Genomic DNA, 26,456 nt, shown 5'->3' with positions numbered 1-26,456 from the left:
CAAATGAAACATGACAAGTTGTTTCTCTATTCCTTATTTTCGTCAATGGCAGTCGACAAAAGTAAGGAGGTTGCTCTTCACATTCAGCTGAATAAGCAACGGATTATCGTCGAAATAACGTCGGTCCTAGTATTGCTGATGATGATTTTATTGGTGTTTGGGTGGCTCAAATGTGGGTAAAATCGTACGAAAAGGGAATAATAGGAAGTAAGTTACACTTTTGACTTGTTGCAGTACACGTATTGTCAGGACAGGCCTAGTCGTGCTAATGGTAAGATGGCGAAACAACAATGTAAGCTAATTATATTTGTTGTCATGTACGTATCTCTAATGGGTTAACGGGGTTGTAATACATGTAACTAAGTGTACGTTGGTAAGAAGCTAAGAGATAAATAAAAATAGTTTTAAGGATTGACTAGGAAACGCATTGTCTGCAATTATTGCTAAGAAATGCTGACTCTTCAGTGGTAGCAGTTGATTTGCTCTAGAAGCATTTGCAGTACTTTTGTAGCTTTTCTCAAAAATCTTCGAGGAATATACAACGAATATGCAAAGACCCGACAAACAACAATCTAAACAGCTCATCCAGATAACAAAAACGCTACTGACGTCTTAATTTTATTTATCTATATACACTGCTTCCTGATCGTAGACAGCGATAAACATTTCACCGGACAGATATCGTTATGTGTCAGGAAAGCTTGACAAGTAAGCTAGGAAAAGTAAGAGGACTCTAAAAGATGTTCTTTGCCATTGATCGACTTGACAATGAGATCTATTTTCAATGGAACTACCGGTACACATTTAAACAAGTTCGCGTTTGGTTTAGGCAATGGCAATAAGGAGCCACATCCTATACGAGGCGTCAAGACAAAAAAACAGTTGGCTGCTTCGTAGGGTACGTTTGGTATTATTATTATTATTACAAATTACACGACAATATACAAATTAAACGTAATGATACATAGTTGTTTAGAACATATCTCGCAGCAAAGTTCCACTGCCAGTAAAAACGCGTCGCTTTTTACCGACTTCCTGAAATTCATCCCGGAAGAATCTTGTCTGGCGCTGCATACAAAGCAACCTAATCCCACCCTGGACCCACTGACCTAAGCTACCTGCCATTCAAATAGGGCTGTCTCTATCGTATTATTACGGATGTCCAAAATTTCAGAGGGCTGGAGGCAAACTCAGTGCATTATGTAAAAAGTGAACGTAGCAAACTTCTTTCAACTTCGCACTACTTTCATTTGCTACCGTACAGTAAGTCAGAAAAAAACAACGAGATGACCCGCATTGATCAAATCTTACGTATTGCTGATTGTATCTTTACATGGCAGATATTCTAAAACAAACGATTAATCCAATAGTTGGGTCTCGATTTATAATTGCCGAGCCATACGAACGACAAAGGCTATGCTACATCAGCGATTAGCTGAGCCGCAGACCGATCTGGACGAACATGGGTAGTGTTTTTGTTGCCGACAGATAAAGCTGACGCTTACTATCGAAAGTAAATACGTCAAAGCGGTGACCGAATCGCTTCTTTACGCGGGTGAGCGGAATTGTTCAATTAAACGCCATTGAATATTCGAAATTAATCCGTTCCGGTTAGGATTTGCCTTTCCGAATATGCACAAAGCCACGATGATAGCGCGGGTATTATTACAGGACCTTTTTCGATATTATTCTGCCTTGATGCAGAGTGATGATGATGATGATGATCATTAGCGAATTGTAAGGGAACGATCTACTTAATAGACGTTAAAAAGACCCGCCTAATACAATTCTTCGTCTATAGAAAGAAAAAAAAAATGGTGAACTTTTACAGAAGCGAAAAGTTCAATATTTTCAAGAATATGTTGCTAGCCTCGTTTTCTCCTTAAACATTCAACGATTTAAACCAATCCCGTAGCAAGCGCCGTCATCATTACGAGCTAATTAGATGTCAATGTACTTCTACCATTGACTAGAAAATCTAGATAGATCTATTTTGTACCACTCTGATCTTCTTATTATTGGCTCAACTAAATGTAGCTTTTTCTCAAAATAAATTTAACGCCCCGTTTGATACACGAACAAAAAATTTATCGAGATATTTTTTCAATGGAGAGGAAAAAAAATTGAAAGAAGTAGAATAGAAAAAAAAAAAAATACTATCTGCAATTGAGAGAACGGCCACTTATTAAGAATGTCGAATGATAAAAAGAACAATCAGTAGATGGTTAATAGACTTTGGTTCTATTAGGTCAGAAACGTCTTTAACCGGAAGGTTAAAAGAAGTGCGACACTTCGACAGTTTACTGATACATAGGCCTATGCCAGCTCCCTGTTGCAATCAGGCCAGTTTCAAAAATTGCGTAAATAGTATCAAACTAAAGAAGATAGATCCCTTTCCAAAAAAATTTAAAAACGACAGGTGTGCTTTTTCATGTGCGGATGTTTATTTAACTGAAAACTTTTCGGCTCTTTTGTGTTCAGAGACTCGTGAAATTTGCTTACGAGAAAGAATAAAACATGGAATATACCAGACAGCGAGATAAATTTTGTTCTCTAGCATTTACAATATATTGCCCTACCCTCCCTACGAGCAGGATTTGACCGAAATATTCTTGCAGGGTTCTTATTATCCAAAAATGACTCAATGCCCTTGCTCTAGCTTTCGAGACCATTCCCCGGAAATCTGAAAGACTTCAAGTGAACATGTCGGCAACATGCGCATACACAAACTATTGGCCAGGTAAAAAAAAAGCCGCGTTGACGGCCCGCCAGTGCACACCGGCTAACTTTTAACATCTCTAACACTCGCATGTGTAAATCTAATATTTGAATTGTTTCTACTAAGGTCAAGAAAGCCCATTGGAAAGCCCATGTGTTTTTTTTTTGTTTGTATGTGACAAAATCCTATGATATTTCATCGAGCAGTCATCCGTACTTTGCCCCTTCTTCTCGTAACCCTTCTTATAATCGACACTCGCAGAGTCTTATTGTATTGAGTATTGTAAATTGATATGAACTTATTCATACTTTTATATAGTAAAACAGGCTGTCAGCCAGCGACCAGCGGCAAAGGAAACGCACGCTACAGATGTATAAAAATACATGTGTGTACGTGCGTCTGTATGTGTGTAATACGGGCATTGCAGTATGCGTAATCGTTCTGAAGAGTAGCGTTACTGCCGGGACTCAGCGAGACGGAAACGAAAATTACGCAGTTTCTACACCAGCTGCTGCTACTGCTGCTATAGTCGCTAGCAGCTGAATAGCACTTCTGTGCAGCGAAAATACTTCACTGCTTTTCCCTTCGTTGACTGGTATCCGCAGAGTGCCCTCGGCAGTGCTCTGTTCCGTCTGCGTATGTCAGCAAAATCCACGACACTATTACAACTCTATTACGCGACGGCAGCGTCAACGGTAACTATTTGAAGAGCGTCCCACGTACATTTGAACCGCTGTTACGGGCCAGCTGTATGTGGCTCAAAACCCAAAAAGTGACATACGCCAGTACAAAGGATCACTTCTCGATCTCATTTAAGGTAAGGCTCAGTAAACTGCGACGACGCCACAACCTACGTCCCTCTAAGTGTATGAACATAACAACGTTTAATCGCGCACGCTCGTTCTCCCTCAAACCTGCCGGATTTAGGCATCTTGCTGAGCACTGCGATGATACCACTGTGATTTTAGATATACGCGTTTAAACTATCCATAGATAGGAAGCACATTGTCATTACGGTGTAGTCTGCGTTCGACTGGAGACTTTACGTGAAGGTGCCTACCAGCCGTGCAATGCTGATAAACAGAACAAGGTGGAACTAACTTAGTAGCGATCGAGGCAGTGAAACGCTGTTTTGTAAATGGGCTTTGCTTTACTATTAGAAACTGTAATAGATATGGGTTTTTGTACCACACGAATCGTACTCATTTGCAAGATTTCATGATGCATGTTCCACTGACCTCACCACGAAGAACCAAGTAAAGATACAAAAAAAATACACAACTTGTTAAACGATACCTAACCAATGAAGCGAACGGCAATTCATTTAAATATTTTCACTGACGAATTATTATTTTGTGTGAGAATTTCCATCTGTTTAGATGCACCGAGGACATCAAATCAAGTTACCATTCGTGTACGTTTAGCGTCACGATGCAGAGTCTACCTATGTTTCCAGCTATTTTCTAACTGATTAGCAAGATTCGCTCTTTACCCAGGTTAAATAGCGTATACGTGTTCCAGCGATAACGCAATGCTCACGAAACAAGCCAAGATATTCGAGAAGTGATAGAGCGTGGCCATTTCATGGGGGTTAGCGAAGTGAAGAGGGGTCTCGTTTAAGCGTAAAGCGTTATTTCGTACTCGCATTGTGTCCGAATGTCCAGTTTTCTTCGACTCGTTCCTGCCCATCTGCTCCGAGGTACTTTCGCTTGTCTAATCTAAAAAGCATTCAAGTTGAAAATACCGTTAGTTTCTACTTCCGAACGGAAGATGTAGACTTACCCTCCGGTTTGGCGTGAGGAGGCGCCACGAATTGTGGCTGATAACGAACGAAGGCCTATGAACAACATATAAGTGGACGAGCATAGTAGAGGCGACCGCCGGGCGCTGGCGACGTAGCGCGTGTGGGGTCCGATGCTGTTTGAGAGCTGCGGCAATAGCGACAACCACCGCTCGTAACGCCGCCTCTAATGCCGCTGACAAGCCAGCTAATTCTGGGTCTTTCTCTCGCATACCTGTGGTTTCTGGTCCGAGTGCTGGCTGCCCCCCCCCCCCCCCGCGTTCCCCGAGGGCATCAAACTCGAGTCGTCATCGTTGTTATTATTATTGTTGTTGGCGTCCGTGTCTGGTGGATGGTGGGCGGTAGGCCAATACCTTCAAACGAGCAGCTCCGGAAGTTGTTGATAGCAACGGCCCGAGGCACCAACGACACATATACCCGTGCGTGTGTACAGAATGCGAACGTGGCAACACGGGGGGCTCGAGCATGGCAGAGAGTCTCTGAAAGCCGATGGAGCCAGAGCAGGCTGGTTGATGCTGGTTGACGCAGACTTTGTAGACACACAGAAACGCTAGGGGTCCATGTTCGGGAGGTATGGAGAATTATTATGGGGTTCCACAGGGATGCTGATGGTAACAGTGGCCGCGGCACAGAGCGCTGCAACACAGAGAGATGGCTAGGTATCCCTAGCGACGCGGTGCTGAGTGCACCACCCGCAGCTAGCGCAGCCGAGCGTGTGAGCTCGGGGACGAGAAGTCCGTGTCTCACTTGCATAGTCGGCCAACCAGCCGGCCTGCAGACAATGCCCAGAGCAGACATTGCAACTCGGCTAGTCACCGAATCACAAAACCAGTGGCTATTCAGTCGTCGCATCGCTTCTTACAACAAAATGGTGCCCGTTATAACGCAAGCGGGCGGAGGGGCTGGAGGTTGTGAGTGAGCCGAGTGGGAAATGTCACAAACCGGTAGGAAAAGAGACAGGCATGGTGTATCGGTCGGTGACAAAGCCCCCTCCCCCGGCATGGATCACCAAAGCTTTTCCTGGGGTACCATAACATAGGATACCTTTCAGGATGGCTAGGGCAAGTCGGATGGAAGGCGTCTATTGCCAGCAGAAGAAAGGCCTCCACGAATACGGTGGCGGGATGGTTTTGCTACGACGTATATCGTAGATGCTGTCCAGGTACAGCGGTGCTACAGGTTACAAGGGACCAACCTTTGGCGGGATACAGTTCATCTAACTTCGTTACTTCACGAGAGATTCAGGAACCTTGAATGCAAAAAAATTTAACGACGCTTGTCCAGCGACGTTATTACAACAATGTTTTCGCTGTTGGGAATTTACTAGAAATAGATTTACTGGACCTTGAGCATCTGTGTTCTGCTAGTAAACGTTTATGTTATCGGCGCCCCAAAAGCCTTGATCATTTTACGACTTAATTACTGCATTTCCTATTTGATAATTCTTTGACGTCAAATATTGCTAAATTTCGTGTCACAATTGGATCGTTTTGACAAGGTTGTAAAGCTCACGGGCCCGGTCCGGACTTGTTTTTTCAAGCATCTGTTTTGAAGTCAAGCTGCCAGAGTCGCGATGTAGAGGAATAGTCCTTCACAATTTCGCTAAGTCTAACAGCCCTAACGCAATATGTTCATACGTATACGACTTCGTTTAGGTGGATTTCACAGTGTCTAGACTGTAATGAAGGCCCTGCACGTGTTTACTATGATTAGTTCGTTTGACACTTCGTTTACCTGCAGACCAGTGGCTAAGCCTACGCCTACCATTCTTGTAGGAGGATCGGAAAAAAGGTCATGAGCGCTGTTTTAGCTGACGAGCGTCCCATCTGAGCTGCACAGTCCTTAATCTGAATTAACATGTGCATCCAGACTTTGGGCAGACTCATACTGAGATCAGCTAAGTAGCAGAACAAAGACGATAGTTTACCTCTAGTTCTGATTATACATATACGACCGGTGTGAGAGGCTATGTAGGGCGGCCAACACTAAATTTACTTACACCGTGATACGTTAAAGGGGGATCGCAAACTACAATTTGCAACAGATTTTTCACCTCGGCCCCTAATTTTCGGCCTAACGCATAACAAATTATAAAACAAGTTTATCGTCATATTTTTTATTAGCCTTTGGTGATTCTGATACGTTTTGTGATTCGTTGTTTACAAAAACGACGGGCTTTAAAAGGCGAAAGACATTTTTATATAATATTTGCAAAGCTTTGTATACCATGAAGAAGTAGGATTCCTATGACTCAGACTTTGTTAAATCGTCACCAAACATTAAAGCTGTTCAGCATTGCCAGGTTAAAAAGTCACAAAAGTGTTCCAGAGGTTGCAGTATTACGTAAAATAAACTTTGTACGTATTTAGAAGGTTACATTTTTCGACTCGGTCGTATCGGTCTCGAACCTTCTCCCGATATTTGGTGCAATCCGACGTAAGTTAACCTCTATGCAGGGCCTTGCTTTTGTAGATCATTGTTATGTCCTAAGCAGTAAACAAGGAAAAAAATTATCGATCGGGCAAGGCACTATCGGAGCGACGGATGTTGCCTAATCATTTATTCAAATAACCAAGATGAATCCTATTTATAATAGATAGCTTCCTGTACAGTTAATTTACTAACAGCTATAGTTATATCCTATAAAAATAGAATATTTCCTGTAAATAAAAAAAAAAGCCCCTACAAAGTTATATTGGCACTATTCGAGCATCGTGGCTGTAACTGCGGAGCAACGGTCCCTAATTTGCCGTAATGCATATGCATATATATCAGATACTGAATCCATTCTATTATTCATTACCACCGTTGTATCTGCATATTGTGTACAACTTTTTTCCTCAGACTGGATACTCGGTTTTTCAAAAAATATTTCAAAAGCAAAGAAACAACAAAAACAAAGTGAAAATATAGCAATTTAATTACGATTTTTTTTCTCCACGATCAAATGCGAGATGTTCAAGTCGCGTTTAATTCTAGAGCGTTGTATTCTGTGAGGAGCTCCTCATTCGTGCTTTCTTTCGCGACCGTTCGTTTGTTTCTATCTGAGCAAGCTCCTCTTTTGTGTCTGTTTTTATCTTTCGTTGAAAGGCTGAAGTTATAAAGCGACTGCGGCGCCCCGCCGTGTTCTCGTCAGTTACGAAGTAAAGTTTAGGCAGACGGCGTTGGAGCCAATGGCCGCGGCAGGATAGTGCACGACGTCGTGCTACACGCGCGTCTTGACCCCTTTCTCCCTCTAGACGAGCGTACAACAACCCACCATCTCGGACAACAGCCGAGAAAGGCACTAAAAGCTATGGGTAGAAACTAAAAGCTACGGGTAGAAACCTGGAAAAGAGGGGAATGAATGAATGAAGCTTAAAGGAGGAAGGACATGCCCTCGAGTAAAAGTGAGGAACGGACGCAGTTCTTTAGGAGACGCGCGCGCGCGCGCTTCCTACTACTACTGCTGCTGCTGATGCTGTTCCTGACGGGAATAAAAGTGGGGAAATAGCCTCAATGTGAAAAGAAGCGACAGCGCCGAACATCGCTGCGTGCAAGCACGAGAATGGAGAAGTTGAAGACAGAAGAAGAAGGAAGGCAAGAAGACGACAGCAACAACAACAAAGTGGAATAACATTGAATGACGCGACGCCGCCGCGTACAGCTGCATGTGCAGGCTTCTGCACGGATAAGATGAACGCGCGAACGGAAGATAAGGCTCTAGGAGCAGGGGGTTTCAAGGTAAGAGATAGAGTAAAGGTAGGCAAGGAGGCGCGTACGCTCATAGATGCCGCACACCTCCAGAGTGCCGTTACTCACGACGTCCTTAGTTTGATTCGTTCAGCCTCGTCCATATTATTTCTGCAAGACGGGAACTCTGGAGGGGAGAACTCACGCGCGGAGTTTTATTCGACAGAGAAAGACACCATTCACTCTCACGCTAATGCTTGCTCATAGTCGTGTCCGTTCAAAGGCATACGGAAAGCAAACAGATACTGCCGAGTAGTGAAAGCGCTACTGGGGAACGAGAGACAACTAAAGTGGGGGAAAAAGAAAGCGATCGCAGAGGAAAAGGAGGAGTAGGCAAAGCACCGAGTCAGGCAGGTAGGAGTTGGATTGCCAAACAGGCGATCTTGTTGAAAATTCGTAACTCCTTGAACGTGCGTACGGCCGAAGCAGAAAGAGTGGGACGAACAGAGAACGGCGTACGCGAATACGCCCCCAGCAGTTCGTTTGTCCGTTCGTCGATTCCTCATTCCTTGTTTTCGTCATCATGGTCGAAATCGCTTGCCTTCCTGCTGCTACTGCCTAGTGCTTTTACAAAGAAAAAGCTGGTCCTTGACCGCCGACCAGCCAAAACAAGTTGGATCGCCCGAAAGTTCGGCCAGAGAATTCCTCCTGGCTCTAGTTCCGGCTGGCTATTGGCTTTAGCAGCGGCTTTCTTCATCCAAATCCCCGTACTCTTACAGAGCCCTACTCGCTTCGAGCCCACGACTGCTCCCGTCGTTGCTGCCGTCTCCCTTGTCGAAAAAGAAAAAGAGCTCATCCGATGGAAATCGAGTTATCAGCGCGCAAAGCAGGTCCTTCAACGAAAGAGGCATCCTTTCCCCTTTGTAAAAAAACATAACATTTGTCTCGTCGTACCTCTTGCTAAACAACCGACTGACCAAAGAGTCAAGCGGCATCGGTCCTCGTCCAGTGTTCTGCCAATGGTGCCTCGTTACATTGGCTACTTAGTTCTGTCGTTATTTCTTTTACGCTGTCCTTATCCTACTGTTTTTCTACAAGTCTCCGTTTAGCTTCCTATGCTAGGCATCGGTCAGTCTCTTCTTTTTAAGCACTACTACTGCTACTACTACAGCCGCGAGAGAGAGCACAGTGCATCTGAAAGGTGATTCGCGGGCGCGCGCGGTAACTAAAGGCAGCAACAGAAGACGCTTCGGGAGTCAAGCGGAATGTATTTAAGCTGTTCTATGTCTTCGTGTGCTCTCCTCCCTCTAACTATCTTTTTCGATTTCTCCTTCAGCAAGCTATTTTCCATTTGCTATTTGTCGTTATCGTTTCGGTCTACCATATCGTCGTCACTCAGACGAACGTGCAACGCGACACACATTCAGTCAGTAGCGAATAATTAGCCTTGCCCGTGCGCTAACCGTCCGCCACGGTATTCCTTCCAGCACCCTACAGCCCCGTTGTATATAGCCAACGTCGACAGATAGCGTCACCCATATCCCCGATTCGAGCAGCCAACTTCAGGTCCTGCTCAGCTTTTTGGTTGTTCTGATAGTAAGCTCCTGCTACTACTACCTATGTTATTTCTACTGGCGCTACTTTGTACGTGCAGATAGCTCAGCCTGTTTTCTTCCAGTACTCATCGCGCGACTGTTCGATGCTATCCAGCTAAGGAAGGCACTGAGTTTAGCGTGCCATCGGCTAATGGGACCAACTGTCGAAGGGGAATCAGGGGTGAAATTGTGGAGCACAAGACCAATGAAGGTAGTGGATGGTCGACGACTTGCTAGTTGCATGCGGCCCACTTCTCTTTAGTTGGTGCAACCCGGCACAGCGGTGAGAGTGAAGGTAAGCGCTCCCGGAAAAGAGTGGGTCAAAGTAAGAGAAGGAGCGAGCTCGGGGCTGGGATAGGTAAACCCTCCTGAGTGAGGGAGCCCCGCGTCGTTGAGGGTTGACGATCCTAGGGGGAGAGACGGTAGTCATAGAGACGGGCCTTGCCCTCTCCTGCTTGCGACTTCCCCTTACGGACGCACATCCGACGATACTTTGAGGCCCGAGAGCGGCCTGAAAGTCAGATCGGCCGGCGCCTCCACCAGCTCAAGTCACAGCTCGAATTCCATCTCTGCGCCTGAGCGGCTGAGTAGGCACTGTGACAGTTAGAGCGAGCAGTGTAGTGGTTCGATTCGCTGATTCGGCGCAGTCAACAAGACCACCGCAGGTGGAAGCATCGCACACACTTTGACTTTCTTATCTCGGATGAGATGTTGGACTTCGCTGCCGCCTCTGACAGATTGAGAGACTAAATGTGATAACACAGTCGCTCACCATTACGAAAAGTTAGTAATCGTTTTCAGCCAGTATTGACTACAGTTAAGTCAGTTGATCCTCTTGGCAAGACTGGTGCGCGCTACAGTTACTTAATCCGAAGCGTGACAAATCGTGTTGAGGCTTCTAAGCAGTTCCTGTTCAGATGCGGGCACAACAACCGAACGTGTTCGAGAGTGGCCCGAAACGGCTTCGACTTTATTTGTCGGCGTCAGTGTTTGGTTGGTGCCAGACTCCGTTCGTTTTTCTGACGACGTTTCATTGATTAAGTCCAATGAATTCCACCAGCTTCTAGACAATCTCGTTTACTTTTCACTCACCTTCGGCAAGCAAGTCATCACCGTCTTGCAGCGTTGCCCCTCACCGGCGCAAGACCTATTTCGCGTCTCGTGCTACCACTTGTGTGCCTCTTGGAGTCTATCTGAAGTAGACAGACCCTTAGACAGGATTCGATCATGGGAGAAAGGAACATCTCAGCAGTTGTTCGGTGAGTTATCGGCTGGTCCTCGGTGGTGATTCACTTGCCCAGGAAGCAGCAAAAGCTTTCCATGAACCTACCTCTCCGCTTTTCCCGTTCTCCTCAATTACCTCCCCCCCCCCATGCCCCATCTCCCGCCCGAGCGCCCATTCGCTTTTTCGTTGCGATTAAGTTCCTGTGAGTAAGTGTATCTATCTGTTAAAGAGTCGTGTCTTACTCTATCGTCAAACGTGCCTTGCATTTCTCGTTGTTGTTTCGTCACGAGTTACCTCTTTTCATTCCATAGCTATTCCATAATTCATCATTAACCTAAGTTTTTGGACCTCTTGTTATAACGCTCCACGACGTACGGTAACAACACAAACGACGACGAAATCACCCGGCAGGCAGGGAGTAGCAATATGGAGCAATGCGCGCATCTAAATGTGCTTAGAAAATTTTCCACGTGTTACCCAGTGCGTTACAGTTTAATGGTAGTCTGCGTTCCTAGAATGCTTTCTCTTCAACCAGCCTCCCTTCTTCTTGTTGCTTCCATACACCGCCCACTAATAAAAGTTTCACACTGATGCACTATCGTCGCCCTGTCAACGAACTTCTCTAAAGAGAAAAGGGTGCAAAAAGACCAGAGAACGAGACGAACCACTCAGCCAGGGGGCAACTGCTAAATTGACTCTGGCGTTTGCAATCTATTCAGCTGTGTAACAAGAACCCAGCATGCAGCTGGAAATGCTGCAGAAGCATCTACGCAATGCTGTAGCTTGCATGGCGTTTGTATCTACAATGTAAGCGCTGCCTCTGTGATGATATCAGAAACCCTAAGGGGACGGTCATTTCGTATTGCGACTTGTTCGCAGGGCACTCTGTGCTTGACCGCGCACTTACATACACCAATAATGGATAGACAACTAACATCTTGTGACATTCGCAATGCTTACGACTCTCTTGTGACGCTCGGCAATTGCGGCAACATTACGGACCACAAGTAGGAACGCGGCTACGTATTTCCCGAGCACCCTCCTCGTTCGGCTCCCTTTTTTGTTGCTTATCTTTGATTGATTGAATTGATGAATTGATCTTTTTTCCGCCGCGCTAGCATAGCGCATCTTTATTCCACGACATATTGCCTTGTTCCTTTCCGATACACATACAAACTATATCCACTAGTAGAGACTCTTGTTTCGCATAGCTTGGCTTGCACCAACAGCCGACTGACTGATTCATTATTCCCGCCGCTGTTATTGTCGTCCATTGGCTGCAGCATTCGATATTTCCATTCACTGGAAAGTGGCAGATTCGTTCCTTCTTTTTTACCCTCGCTACCCTGTCCTTCCTCGTTCCTACCAAATAGGATTTTCACGCTGCATACGCGTCTCGTTGCGACCAGTAACGAACCTACCGAATGTGCACGCCTGCCGATTCAAAAGAACTAAAAGTAGTACCAAACGAGAGCAGCTTCCAAGTTGGGACAGTTACTCTATTCAAGTTAAACACAGAGACAAAAACTGCCAGTTAAACTTCATCGGTTTCTTAGGACAACAGACACCTACCGCTATATAGAGGCTATCTGTGGCGGTGGAAGTTGTATATCCGTAGTATTAGCAACAGTAGTATATAAACTGACACGCACATACAGTTCTTTGTGTGTTGTAAATAACTTTACGTTGTTTTTTTCCCGTAAGTTTTTTCTTTTGCTTAACATTCTTCTCGCTATTCTAGGCTACGGTAGGCTCTGTTTCTTTACCCGGCTCTGTCTCACTTGCTATTACGGGGTTCCCTAACTATTTCCTTTCCCTTTATCCCTTTGCAGCTATTCATAGAGAGACCTTCCTCATCTCAAAAATTTCCCAGCTTTGAAAAATATGAGTACCATCTCCACTTTTTTTTTCATCCAATGTTCAGCAGCTTTTCTTCATCAGGCTTCAAGCAACTAATATCCCAGTACCTATTTTGTCGAGCTGTGTGTATTTACCGAAGTGGACTATATCTAAAAGGCCACCGTTGACACTGTAGAGATTCGGGCAGCCATTTTTTTTGTGGCCGAACGATGAACAGATTTAGGCCGCCAGTAACGCGCAGACACAACATTTTACTGTGCTTAGTGGGTCCCAAGCTGCGCCCCGTGTGGATGCTCCGCGTGTTTTTCTTTTTTTGAATAAGTTCTATAAACACGTGTATGAAGCCTGTGTGGATAAATGGGTGCAGGAGTAAAATTACATACAAGGCGGGCAGAGAAATCTCGAGTGTCCATGTGTGTCTTTCCCGCCCTAGAGTTGGGTGTGAAGGAAGGACAACGTCAGGAAAAACTAAAGGTGCTGGTAGGGGTGCTGTCGCCGGTTTTTCCCCTAGCGACAGCAGACGAAGGCGGCACAGGCGACTGTTGCTTGCAGTCAGCGCGGTCTTGCGGAAAATCATAATTATTTAACCAGGAAGAGGGCACAGTGGGCTGCTGCCATACGTGACACAGTATGCCCCCGACTCTCTTTCTCGAGTATCGCGGATCGCCCGACTCCCTATCGTCTACCTCACTTGCACAGAGATATTCCGACCCTGTAGCGCAGCAGGCAGGGTCTCTTTCTTTCATCCCCTATTTGCTACTGCTGTCTCGATTACTCCCTTCCCCTAAATTCCCAGCCGAACCCATCCGAACCGGCAAAGGCTGCCACGGGCTTCTGTCGGCGCGTGCGCCTTGTGCGTGAATGCGAGCTACCGCGACACATGCGGCCGTTGGTGCCGCTACTGCTGCCCTTGAGGAGGGCGTTTTTCCGGACGTAATTTTATTTTTATTACCTAAGCCATCAGCAACCCCCCATCCGGCCCGCTTTGCCTCACTCTGCCCCGCCTGCTATCAAGCGTTAGTGGCGGTAGCGACGATGGTAGGGTTGGGACGGTGAATAGTGAAGATGACGACAAGGGCAACGGCGACGACTGTGGTGCCGGCATCAGCATCAACAGCATGACAAGAAGTGGTGTTACCGCGCTTTCATCGTTGATGGCCTGCTCGCGCTTAGTATCTGCTTTGTGCTACTCGTGCTTGGTGACTATGGCTTTATACCTCAAGCCACGAGCTCCGTTCGGGCTGCTCGACACAGCCAAGGGTTGTAGCGTTGCCCGCTATTTTGTGCTAAAGGGGCATCGCTGCTGCACCGTTACCGCCACCGCCGACACCATCAGCACACTACGAACTGGTTGTACTCAGAGGCCGTGCCACAACTCCGAGCGACGGAGCGACAACGGACCCCTCATGCTACACTTGGCCGGCACCCCAACAAACTCTACCAGACTCGTCTTATATCCCTCCTCCATTCCGAGCACCGCCGCTTCGAGCGCCACCCGATGAGTGTGTCTGCTTTCTGGGGTGTCTGTGTATGTGGCCCTTCCGAAGGCGAATGCACAGCCACGGCAGTCTCAAGCGACAAATGCGACCGCTTGCTACAGCGGCCAACGATTCTAGCAGGCCGGCAGAGTTATATCGAATTGCGTTCTGCTGCCTTTGGTCTTGGTGTTCCAGCGGGTTCACCGTCACTCGCTCGTGTTTCGATAGCTCCTTCACATCCTGATGGCCAACGTGCTGTCCTTACACGCATTATTTGGCAATTACTCTACAGGGAGTTCGGTTCTTTACACAACCATGACCAACTCTTCGATGTTCCGCGATCTTGTCAATCCGCATCTGCGACTTCCGCCATTTGCGACGGTTACGTCCTTCCCGGATAGATAATTTTTGAGAAGAATGACAATGTTAAATGAAGTGGGATGGAAAAATAATCAGGAGATACTCGAAGGAGAAAGAGAAAGTACGATCTGGAAAGACTGATCGCCAAGAGGCAGATCGATGCAATACAAAGTTGTTACACAGATAGGGAAATATAATAATTGCGGAAAGACGATTACAGCGCGTCTAGCGGGCAGATACAAAAATATACGATAACTGGGATCGGCGCAGTTGGAGGTAAATGAGATATATATGCACGATGCGCACCTGAGCTCGCAGTCAAAAAGGACAGAGTATACAAACACTAACGACACAGGTCGACCGAGGTCGAGGTAACAATACAGTGACCGCTGGCCTTTCACGGAGCTCTATTAGCGGGCAAAGATCAATGTCGGTATTTGTAGACAAAACTCTCATAGACCTGTTCCATGGCATTTTGGGTAACTAACAATAAGTAATGGTTAGAAACTCAGAGCGGATTAGATTGAATCTGAAGAGTTCAACAACATTGATTGGGGAGACAACATTACTAGAAACAGTTGTCTAGTAATATCTACTCAAATTGTTTGGAATGCTGACAAGATACCCAAAACCAAAACAAATGTAGCACATGATAGGGTCAGTACACTGGTCACTTCCAGCTATGGACTTTACCATTTTCATGAGGTTTTCATAAGGATTTGTCAACAAAATTTTATAAATTAGTATGCTACTGATAGCGCGAAAGCTAGCTGCTCCAGGATTGACAAGGTGTAGCATGGCGAGCAAAAATCAACCGTCATTACGACTCTGTTCCTACCACAGGTTACCATTAACAGCTGAAAATCTCGATGGCGGGATACATGATCGGCAAGCGGGCAGAACCTGTATAGCGGATGGACTTTACAACGAGGCCGCCAAGCGTACCTCATACACCGAAAGAGTCAAGCTTTATGGCCCTTGCTTCCACTTTGCGAGTGAACAGCTGCCCTTTTGGCGTTGCTAATTGTTAATTGACTTTTACTCGATTCGAACTTTTCCGGGCCTCGCTGCGTCAATTGGCCCTCGCGATAACCGACAAGCCAAGAGAAACCGAAGTCAAGGGACCGTCCAGCCTTCTTGCATCGCTTGGATCATTTATCGAGCAGGAAACCAAATCGTCATAACGAACGCTATTAAGAATGTTCAGGACAACTCAAGAGCATTGGGGTTTTGCTAAGTGGACTATTTCAGTATTCGTGGTGTTTAGACCACTAAAGATTATAGTAAATACATGTACTTCTATGGAAGGCTTTGTTGTCCTACACTTTGACAACTAACATACGATCAGAACATTCCAACACATAAATAACCCATATTCCTATGAAACTATTGGACTATTTTGTTATGTCATACAGATGAGCATTACTTATTCGCTCACATTCAAATTAATAGACACACATTGCCGTATAGCTACTTTATATCTGTTTTATGAGGTGTTGTTTTAGCTCAGAAATCGAAACGTTCAAGATCAAGATATCACCGGAATCTTAAGGAACTAAATGATTACCTTTTCTAGCGTATTCTTCCTCGAGCTTTGAAATGTTGTGGCCATAGGTTGTTGCCCGTTGCGTACGACTATGTCGTGGCATGGTTACGTATGGTACCAGCCATTGTCGATAAGCAGGAGCTTTTTTATACGAAAAAAAACACGAAGAAGACCAATTATACTTTTGTGCTTTCCGTCGTCTTTTCTTCATCGCGGTTCCATTTCTCTGTTGAACTCGCTTCCTCTTCGTGTGCCTGGCTTTTCTAATACAGCTGGTATTCAGCTGGGCAGGTAACCACTAGCTAGCTAACGTACGCGATATTATTTCATTGAGAGCGGGCATCCATGCATTGTTGTTGTTGCTGCTGCTGCTGCTGCCGCCGTTGTTCCTATTCATCTGAAGTCGACGTTGTGGTCGACCTCTGCCTCCGCTACGTTTTGCCGTCCGCTGTGCTTTCGTCCTTCTCCTGCCGTTGTCCAGGACAGGATCTATAGGGGCGGAGGAGAACGAGCTAGCCTGCCAACGACCCCCTTCCCTGCAATACAGTACTGAACTATTTACTGCGGGGCGTGCTCGGGATTTTTTCCCTTTCTCTCGTTTTTCCACTCTTTCCCTCTTCAGCCATCTCTTTCTTCGCATCTGCTCTTGCTTTCTCTGTTCTCCCGGCTTCACTTTTTTTGAACCTGAAAGGACGGTCACAATATCATGGCTCGAGCCAGCCCCGGCTGCCGCTTCCCTTTAGAACTTTCTCTTCTCCTATCTGTGGCCCCTCGGGAGTGCCGCAGACAGCAGCAGCGAGAATAGCGGCAAGCAAGACGCAGACGAGCCGCAGTCAGAGAAGTTCTTCCTGCTTGGCTTGAAGCTCAACGAAGAAGACTAGGACCGCCGGCTAGCCTGTAGTCCGGATTTCCTTCATACACCTCCCCCGCACCTAAACTTGTGGCTGCTGCGATGCAGCCTAAGAGTTTTGAACAATTGAAACAGCGCCGTTGACGGGTCCACATCTGCCCGACGATTCATCTCTGAATACCATACGCGGCTCATATGGCAAGGTTGGATCCGTCCGTTCGCCAGACCCGTATAGTCTGGGCGTTCATTCACATTGAGGTGGTTCACTTTCCTTAGTTACCTCGATCTCGTCTTTGACTCGTTTGGCTGCTGGTGTTACCACCGCTCTCCATATGGCGTGTTCTAGGCATCCATCGCAAGCCGACCTACAGCCAGGTTGGACCTCACGGTTCAGCTCTCTTTTTCGACCGCAGGTTTCGAACAGAGCAAGCAGGTTGTTGGACAGCCAGCAGGTCTCTAACCACCGCTCGGCCGGTCGTTAGACGGACAAACCGCTGGCACAGCACATCGCGCTGGTGGTAGAAAAGACAATAGTCAGCTATACACCCCCCTTCAGCTGTGTTGGTTGAGAATCTTCTCTCTTAGCCATATACTTAGCTTCTTTGAATAGTGATTTGACTTCTACGTTTTTCGTTTATCTCAAAACTTCTTGCCATCTGGTCAGCCAATTTCCTATTGTTTTTCATGGATCTTGGTTTCTCTGACTCAATTCCATTGCGACGATCGGAAAATCGGCCAAACAGTGAGATTAACGGAAGTAACGTGTGTGGAGCAGTTCGTCTCTTATACCACGAAGCAATATGTTTGTGGGGTCTAGGCTGACGAACAGAGATGGGTATCTCAGGGTGATGGAGGTGGTCCTTGTGATGAAGAACGTCAAACTAGGCAGGTGGCTTGGATGGCCGACAGGCATGCCAGCCCATCATAACAGCGACGTGTGCAGTACCTGCGTGCGTCCGCAGCCCGCAACTGCTGCTACAACTCTAACAGGCAGGTCATAGGCATAGATGACCGGCCATCGTCTTTTCAGCTGTGGCCCGTACCCGTTTTCGGGTTTCTTCGAGTGTGCCACCGATCCCTTCTCCTACATCCACGTTCTAAGGCTGAGCAAAAGGAGAAATCGCTAGAGTGACTTAGCCAGCAGACCTGTCTGCTACATACTGAATAGCAGAATAGGTACTGAGAGACGGTATATAGCCGAGATGGCCGAGCGAAGTTCATCAGTTGAACGCGTGGAGCGCGTCACTCGCTCTTAGGATAGAGGAAGGAACGAAGTAAAGATCAGTAAACATGGCCATGACATACGTCGAACGAAAGGAGCGTCGTGTGTTGTTAGAGAGCAGCCGCGCTAGTGATGAGGACTACGATCTTGATGATGGTGTCGGCAGTGGTATCAGGTGTCCTGCCCGCACTTCCTCGATGGCAGCCAGCCGTGGGACATTAGGCAGAAGTTCCCCCTAGCTTCCCAAACGAGGGGAGCAAGATAGCGACAGTAGCAGCAGCAGGAGTCCTAAAGATCGCCCTACAGACAAAACCCAAGTCGGCTTCTTGCACGACCACCCGCTTGCTTGCCTGCATGCCCGCCTGTCTGCCTTGGAACCGACTTGGCAAAAGGGCCAAATGGGACGTTCGTGGCGACTGAATGTTGTCGGCGCATAATGCTAACACTTATGTTACTCGTGCTATAATCGTAGTCTACACAGCGTATATGGTGGCATGAGATGGTAACGGGTTGTTTCTCGCTGCGAGTTGCTCGTTTGCTCACAGGAGCGGTAAGCAGACCTTTTCGTGTCTCCATATCCACAGCATCCATTGGGTTCCGACCGAAAAGCAGTCAGTGCCGATTCACTCCCGTCCTTCCCTTTTCCCAGCGCTACTCCAGATCCCCGAGCTGCCACCATCAACCTATGTGTACCAAGAAAGCATCCATCGACCGGCGCTAACGCCTGGCGCTTATACCAGCAGCCGGTAGCAACTGGGCGGATCTGACCGTCGGTCTCGAGAGGCGACTGCGCTGCCATTATAGTGAAGTAGTTTTACTGTGCACTAAAGCGAGTGCGTCTCTGGCCGTAGTAGCAGCCAAATGTGAGAACCATACCTTACGAGAAAAGCGCGGCTCGGTGGCCGGCTACGTGAGCGGCACCTACCCCGGTGCTACGGGGCAACGTGCACCTGCACAGTCGGAGATACGAACGAATTCGTTCAGGAGAATTCGCAGGGCTCAACCCGGTCGGGTCGTTTACGTTTGACGAGGGTTTACAGGCCAACGGTTCAGTGGACCGGCTAGCTTACATGACAGCGCTTTCCCTTCGACTGAACCTTGGTGGTAGCAGCCAGAAAGGCAGGCGTGCTGCTGCTGGTGCCGACGACGACGACGCCGCTACCATCTTGCCTCGCGTGGCTGTACTACTAGCGTTCATGCCTGCGGTCATGATAGCAGTGGGTGTTTCTAAACGACAGACGAATATAGAAGCGTTGCGCCGAAAGAGTAGCACTTGTTATAGGTAGCACATAGACAAGTACAACATAACGCTGAGCAGCTCAGAGACCACTTCGGCTAAAAGCGCAGCCGGTCTCGTCGGACGCTAACGACAACCGCCATCTGCAAGGTATACACGCACACATTTCGTCACAAGACTCGCAAATGTTAAAGTCATCAATATCTTAACTTTGACTAAAAGCTAAGCTCTACCCGTCCTGTGATTACCTGCCATCACCGAACGAATGGATTGTGCACATAATGCATTTGTCTAATGGTACCTCTGATACATCTGAATTTGTCTACTCTCGTGCTGGTGTAGTAGTGTTTTATGGGACATTCTTTGCATATGGGCCATTGTTAGTCTGGCAATTATACACAATAGACATGTTGATTGTCGAGAATGTATCCACTTGTACTACTTTAGATTATGTCATTGAATTTCGCACATTAGCACATGGTCATAGTGTTTCATATTGTGACTTTGCAGCGAAAACCGTCACCAAAAGATACCCTCCTGGGCTACAAAACCTAAACTAAATTAAAAAATTAAATTAATTCGGTCACGAAATCGCAAGCGAGCGCTCCTTGATAAACAGCTAAACAAAATTTGGCTTCCGTTAAATCGAATCGGCCCTCCGAAGTAGTTCCGTCACCTATCTATCGCATTTGCTAAGCAGCAGGGCATAGCAGGCAAAACGACTGAGCAAAGATGGACGACTCAGCTGCATGGCTTCCTGGCGGATGTCAAACTCCGCAGTTGTAACTGGCATAGCCCTGATGCCTGGAGTCAGTTGCTTTCTACTGGAGACTTAATCGACTGGGCCCAACCTGGACTCTTCCTTCTTCTCAATTGGACCCTCGCACTACTCCGCGTCGCTTCAAATGTGCCAAACGCTGTACGAAAAGGTAATGAAGGACGTGGGCAAGTGTACTACTGCCTGCGAGTGCTACCGCAATAGTAATGAAGATAGCCCGCATCTGGGTAAGGCTAATCGATGCGTCTGTGCGTCGGTCTGGATAGCGGTTGTGGCTGCTTCGTTGGGTGGCTGTTAGATTAATGGATTCCATCAGCACGTCTGCTTCGCATTGGTGCAGCTAGGGGCATTGGAGGCGGAAAGGAGGCGCATTGAGGAAAACCGCAAATTTCTTTGCAGCTGTCGTCGTCCTGGCTTGACTAGCTAGATAAGTTCGCTCAGCTTCTCGCCGCCCTCCACTAGGCCGCTGGCCTCTTAAGAGAGCTGCACGTAAGAACGTGTCGCTCTCAATGTTAATATTCTCAGATGGCCGACGGTGCTTAATTTACTAACAGCGTGCAAAGTGGGCCAAATCAACGCTAACAGCAACAACACATATATGCACACTAAGCCTTCGAAGAGATTTGTCGGCATAGTTGTATGTTAAGTTTGCTCTTAGCGACCCGTCTTGAAGTTCCTTTTGATTGGTCTTCTCTAATAAGCTATCTAACAAAAAATGCTTGCTTGACTTATCAATTTCCCATAAAATCACTTGTAGTCTGCATCCTAGCTTCTTGCCATAATGTGTTATATCGAAGGAAGAGGAACTTTAAAGCGTTGTAACTTTATTGTTATAAGGCTCATTCAGCGCATCAGCCTTACTTTCAGACGGGTTTTTTTAGTATGGTACGCATTTTATATCCTCTGCTTATATGTCCGGTAAGTAATACGTGATCGTCTATGCTTTTATAAATATGGATGTTCATAAATGTGGTTGTTATTACGACCCCAACAATGAACGAGGCATGAGTTTCAGGCCCTTCTACACATTCAGAGCTTAGCGTCGAACGCTAACTGATAGCCCAGTGTGCAGGTGGCCCGGGTCTGTGAAATAGAACGGGATAAGAAGCGGTGAACTTTGCGTGGCTAAGGACGGCTTAAATTCCGGCCCGACTGAACCTGGCATGGGGAGCACGCTAGTAAGAACCCAGCAGGAGACGCTGATGTGGCTTGTATGGCCAGTCCCTTCATGTGTGGACATCGTTCTTAACCAAGATGAGGATTGGTTCGGCTGGAGCAAAAAGATCCCGTTTTCCCTACCGCCTTTCCCAACTTCCTGCTGTCCTCCGTTTATCGTCTTGTTGCTATCTCGCCGTCATCTGCCACTAACGCTCTGGATGAAGGCGAGACTCGGGGATACCAGGAAGGATTCTGCGGTTATTAACTTCGTCGTTCTGCTTTGTGGTCCTTTCTTTTCACGTTCGTGCGGCCTGACCCTGTTGTTACTGTCAAGGCCGACCTCTTCTCCTGTACTTCGGTGTCGCTATGTGACTGTATATCATATGATGTCTTTTTTATTTTCAGCACCACCACAACCAGTATGATCATCAAGAGTAAAACCTACGTCAAAATATGCGAAACCAACTGCAGCATCAACATACGCAGTACCAAGGCTCAACGGTTGACGCATAGCTCAAGTTACTAGGAGATACCACTAGCATTACTACGTTTGTAGCTCAGCGTGACTAACTCTACACGAGGCCTCAGTAGGAGCCGCTATCCCCGTTCTTTTCCTGTACTTCCGATTGTTAGCAGCGCTTATAGGGTGGGGCAGGGAGTTAGTCACCCAAGTCCTACTCTAGGTTTCCTTTCGTCTCAGCCTCATGACATTATTTCTCATGCCCCTTACGGCGACACAGTTGTCGTCCTGCGCTGAAAAATACATTATGTTCTTAGGCAGACTCGACCACATAGACAAACAGTAGGTAGATCGCGGAGCCCGGCTGTCGTCTGAGGCGGTGTTATCAGCTTTTTATTAAAGTCGGCTCTGTCAACCACGCTTTCCGCCTGCCAATGAAAGCCCCGCCAAGTTGCGGGAGCAGCTGAGGACCATCGTCAGATGTTTCTACTACGAGCACAAGTCACGGTCTTGGTCGTAACAAGGACCGTTGTGTTAACTGTTGCAGTTGTACTATACTATATGTAATGGCAGCTCATTCATAATGAACGCAGTGAACGCAGCTATTGCCCGACCTTGGCAGTGCGTCACGGAATTATGTTGCTGGAATCGGTGCCTCCTATTTTGCGAGAAAAAAAAACCTTATTAACTTCTGAGCAAGCTAAGTACATGACTTTGATAAATCCCCATTTTTATTACACTTAACTAGTTCGCTTTTAACTTTTGAATCTAAGGCGCTCATGCGCTGTCTGTCCACTCCTAAGAGCAACTGACCGATTTTCACTGTCCATTTGTCCGTATCACGTGTGTATATTCTAAGAAGCTTGTAGGCAATTTTGTATGGGTTAGCGAGGTATATTTGAGTCAAAGTAAAGCAGGAGGAAAGTTGCTAGTGGATTTTCGTTGCACTATGCGCTGCCCATTCTGTTTCTCTGTTCGCCCTTTGTTGGACAATTTAGGGGGTACTGGTGGGGTAAACTAGGAGAGTCAGGCTACGGTCAACTACATCTCCCGCAGCTATCGAAGGAATCGAGCAAAATTTACGTTGTGCCGGCTCTGCGTTCAGCAGCTTCTTGTTCACCAGGTCGCTTCTTCTCTTACCGCTTACAACGACCTCCTGACATGAACGAGGGATATGTAGCACCACGGCTGTTGCGGCCATCAACATCGCTTTGAACACGCCGTTTCGTAGGAGATCCCTTCCAACTTTGTATACTAATACGACGAGTTTCCGGGAGAGCGGCTTGCTGGCCACTATACGATTACACGTAGCTGTTCATTTTCTTTCCCTAGTATGAGTCCAACAAAAAGCGATATACCTTGCAAGAGACTGTAGGGTTCCGCAAGAGTGTAGATTGCTGAAGGCTCGGGGTTGTCGCAACAGTAATAGCGTGTGCGGCCAGGCAGTTGCACACAGCCCTAGACTTGGCGTCACCGACCGACGCTTCCGTGGTCAAGAGGGAGGCGACGTCGCAAAAGAACTTGACAGGACGTTACTTCGCAGTGGTTGGCTGAGGTTCGTTCGTTCTTCGTTAGACTAATCTGCAGATCGAACACATAAAAGTATCCTTTACTATACAACGCTGGGCACTGCTGTTGATTAGCAGAGTGGCTGCCGCTGCTGTTTGTGCTGTACGCCGTCTACCGTCTTCGAATACCTCAGCCACTCCACCAGTGGAGTCCATCTTGTCACTCCCCGCCGCCCCCGCCCGTCAGAGGCCCCCAATGGTTCTCACCTTGATAAGCAACGGCGACATGACGTTGGCAGCAGACGAAACGGGCAGTGGGACCATCGATATTCGAGCAAAAAACAAGCCACGTAAGAAAGAAGATAGCTGAAGGAAAGGGGGTCAAGGATTACCGGTCGTAGACCAATCAGGGCGACAGACAACGAGGCAGGAGGACATCACCCGGCATGTCCTGTAAGCTGCGTCTCAAAACCTGGGCGAAAAGTCTTTTCGATGCACTTATCGAATGGCAATACCCCCTTGCTACTGCGAATGGTGCTACAGCCTAGAGTCCCGTTCGTGTTCCGATTTCTCATCCCAAAAAACCGAGTAGTGTGTAGCGAGACATGGACATGAGAAGGAACTAGAAACAAAACACGGCCGTCTCTGTATTTCGCTTTGATTTGCTTCGTTGCACTGCGATGAACCTCCACGTTATAATACTACCAGCTCATCTCATCATAAGCCAGCCGCCTACCAGCAGCAGCACAAGTGATACCACAACCATTCAGCAATAATAAACTACCACGAGCAATCGATACGAATAATGGAGAAGGCAAAGTCTACTAGACAAGCGGACATTGTGGGAAGTTTTGTGGGAAGGCGGTACCGTGTCTGCGTAGATAAGTGCGCACCGCAGGGGAAATGTGGTCAGTTACACATTTGAATAGCGTAAGAGGAGCAGTTCGTACAAGCTTGAGAACAGACAGCACGACGGAAAGAAGCACGTCAACATCAACTCATGTAACATAACGCTCACATGGATACACACAACAAAATGTATGCTGTTTAAAGCACAAACACACGCGCACGCATACATACACAAACAGGTGGACAGACCTATGTAGAATTTGAATTTGTGCTTTCCCTCCTGCATTGCGTCTTTGGTGACGTTATGCATGTGTAACTTATTCAATCAATTAAATACACTGGTGGTTTTTCCGTTCTGGGGGGTTCGCTTCACAGGATTAAGCGACAACGGACCAACTCTGTCAACGAATACACATACGTGTGTTTACTCTCTGCTTTGTTGCAACTACAAATGAAGCTGTTTTCATACGGAAAGAACATGCTACACAGCAGTCATAAGAATGGGACGCTATTTGGCATCCGTGAAGGGCACCGGAAATATGACTTCAGTTCTCATCATTTATCTCCGCCAAATGAGTTCCTCGATTCCCTATCATTCTCTTGTCCCGTCGTGTATAAAGTTTACTGGACGGAGAACTGATAGGGGCCTGTGGAGCAAACTTCGTCTTATATCAACATCATCCTGTTATAGTCAAGTGTTACCCAAATTTTTGATGTCTGCCATCGACAACCTTCGCGATGTTTTTTGCGTCTACCCTTCACGACTATAATGATCTATTGAAGTACGACAAAGGAAGCGCCAGATAAAAAGTATGCTTTCACGCTCATAGGAAACAAGTGTGGCCTCGGAATAATATCAGACAGCCCGATTGACCCATCAACGAAGTAAAAGGGTAAGTTGTGATGTAACATTTCTATGACACAATCTATTTTCGGAATGTAATGCAATTTCGATACGGTAGTTGTTGGCTAATAGAATTGCAAAAACCGAATAAAAAATTGTTTAGCGAAAATCAGCAATTTTAGCTATCGAGAGCTGTTTTTATACGCTTAGGACAGGCTTGATTTCGCTTGTCTTCTTAGGCTGCAATCTATGACTCTCTTATAAGTGACGAATACTAGTATGCCTCTATTTCAAATAGCCTGCCTTTAATGTACACAGTTATCACGACTCTTATTAAATAAAAGACACCGAGTAACTTAAAGCAAATACTTGCTGCAAATTTTTCGTCTACGGCTATTAAGCACAAGCCTCAATAAATCACGCTATATCGGGCGCGTATTTGATCCTCAACTTCCTCCTAAACGATCTACACATATCGTACACAGAACAACTGAATAGTCCGTGTATATAGAGCCGTATGCAGAAGCCTCAACTCGTTTAGTTTTTATACGCATAGTTAAGGACTGTCTCAGTTACACCCCCATGTTTCACATGCAGATAAGGAATTACTAGAAAGTCACTTCAGATAAAAAGTCTAACTTGAGTAAGTTGCATGTAACGGAAAATATTGAATCAACATCTAGGGTTGCTGAGTGCACTTTATTCGTGAACTTCTTAAAAGGGCCCCGTCTGCAACCGATAAAGAGAAACTCGACATACGAAAGGGACAAAGTTCTCCTCATGACTGTCTTATATACCGTACTAGAGGCGTTGACTGAATGCCAGTCAGTAAGTGACAGCATAAGCCATATATTCATGGAAGCCGAGATCCATTCCAGGAGTACGCTATGTATCGGACTAAGCTTCAATGAATGCTGAGTCCAGACGATCTCAGAGAACATTTTGATGTCGCGTCGGCAGGCCAGCTCTGGCCGCTGTTTCAAGAGTCGTCGAGGCGTACAATAGTCGTTCTCAATAGGAAGCAAAGAAGGTGGAAGTCAATTGGGAAGAAGCAATGCTGATCTGACTGAAAGGAACTCGTTTCTGACAGGACCACAAGGCCGTGCCTTTGTTGGTTGCTGTCGGTGAAACGGGCGCGCATTTTTGACAACGAGTTGGACACGTAATAGTGGCTGCGTAAAAAACAAGGCAGCTTCGCGAGGAGCAGTTGCCACCGTGGTCGCGGTAGTATATCCGCAACGAAATGACCCTCCGAATTGAGAGATGATCGTTCACATAAAACAAACTAGTAACA

The 26,456-nt window shown here is 46.7% G+C and overlaps 1 long non-coding RNA gene across 1 annotated transcript in view; it reads left to right on the top strand.

The window, feature by feature from the left end:
- The first annotated feature begins 10,324 nt into the window (after positions 1–10,324).
- Positions 10,325–26,456, top strand: part of LOC147754953 (uncharacterized) — a 59,774-nt gene continuing 43,642 nt past the window's right edge. Inside the window, exon 1 of the long non-coding RNA XR_015330578.1 lies at positions 10,325–11,046. This is a non-coding gene — a long non-coding RNA (uncharacterized LOC147754953). The remainder of the gene's footprint in view (positions 11,047–26,456) is intronic.

This window comes from Varroa destructor, unplaced genomic scaffold (genome assembly GCF_002443255.2).
Source record: "Varroa destructor unplaced genomic scaffold, Vdes_3.0 BEIS01000006.1, whole genome shotgun sequence".
NCBI classification, from domain to species: domain Eukaryota; kingdom Metazoa; phylum Arthropoda; class Arachnida; order Mesostigmata; family Varroidae; genus Varroa; species Varroa destructor.
Note: the sequence above shows the minus strand (reverse complement) of the source record. Positions and strands in the feature narration are given on the sequence as shown.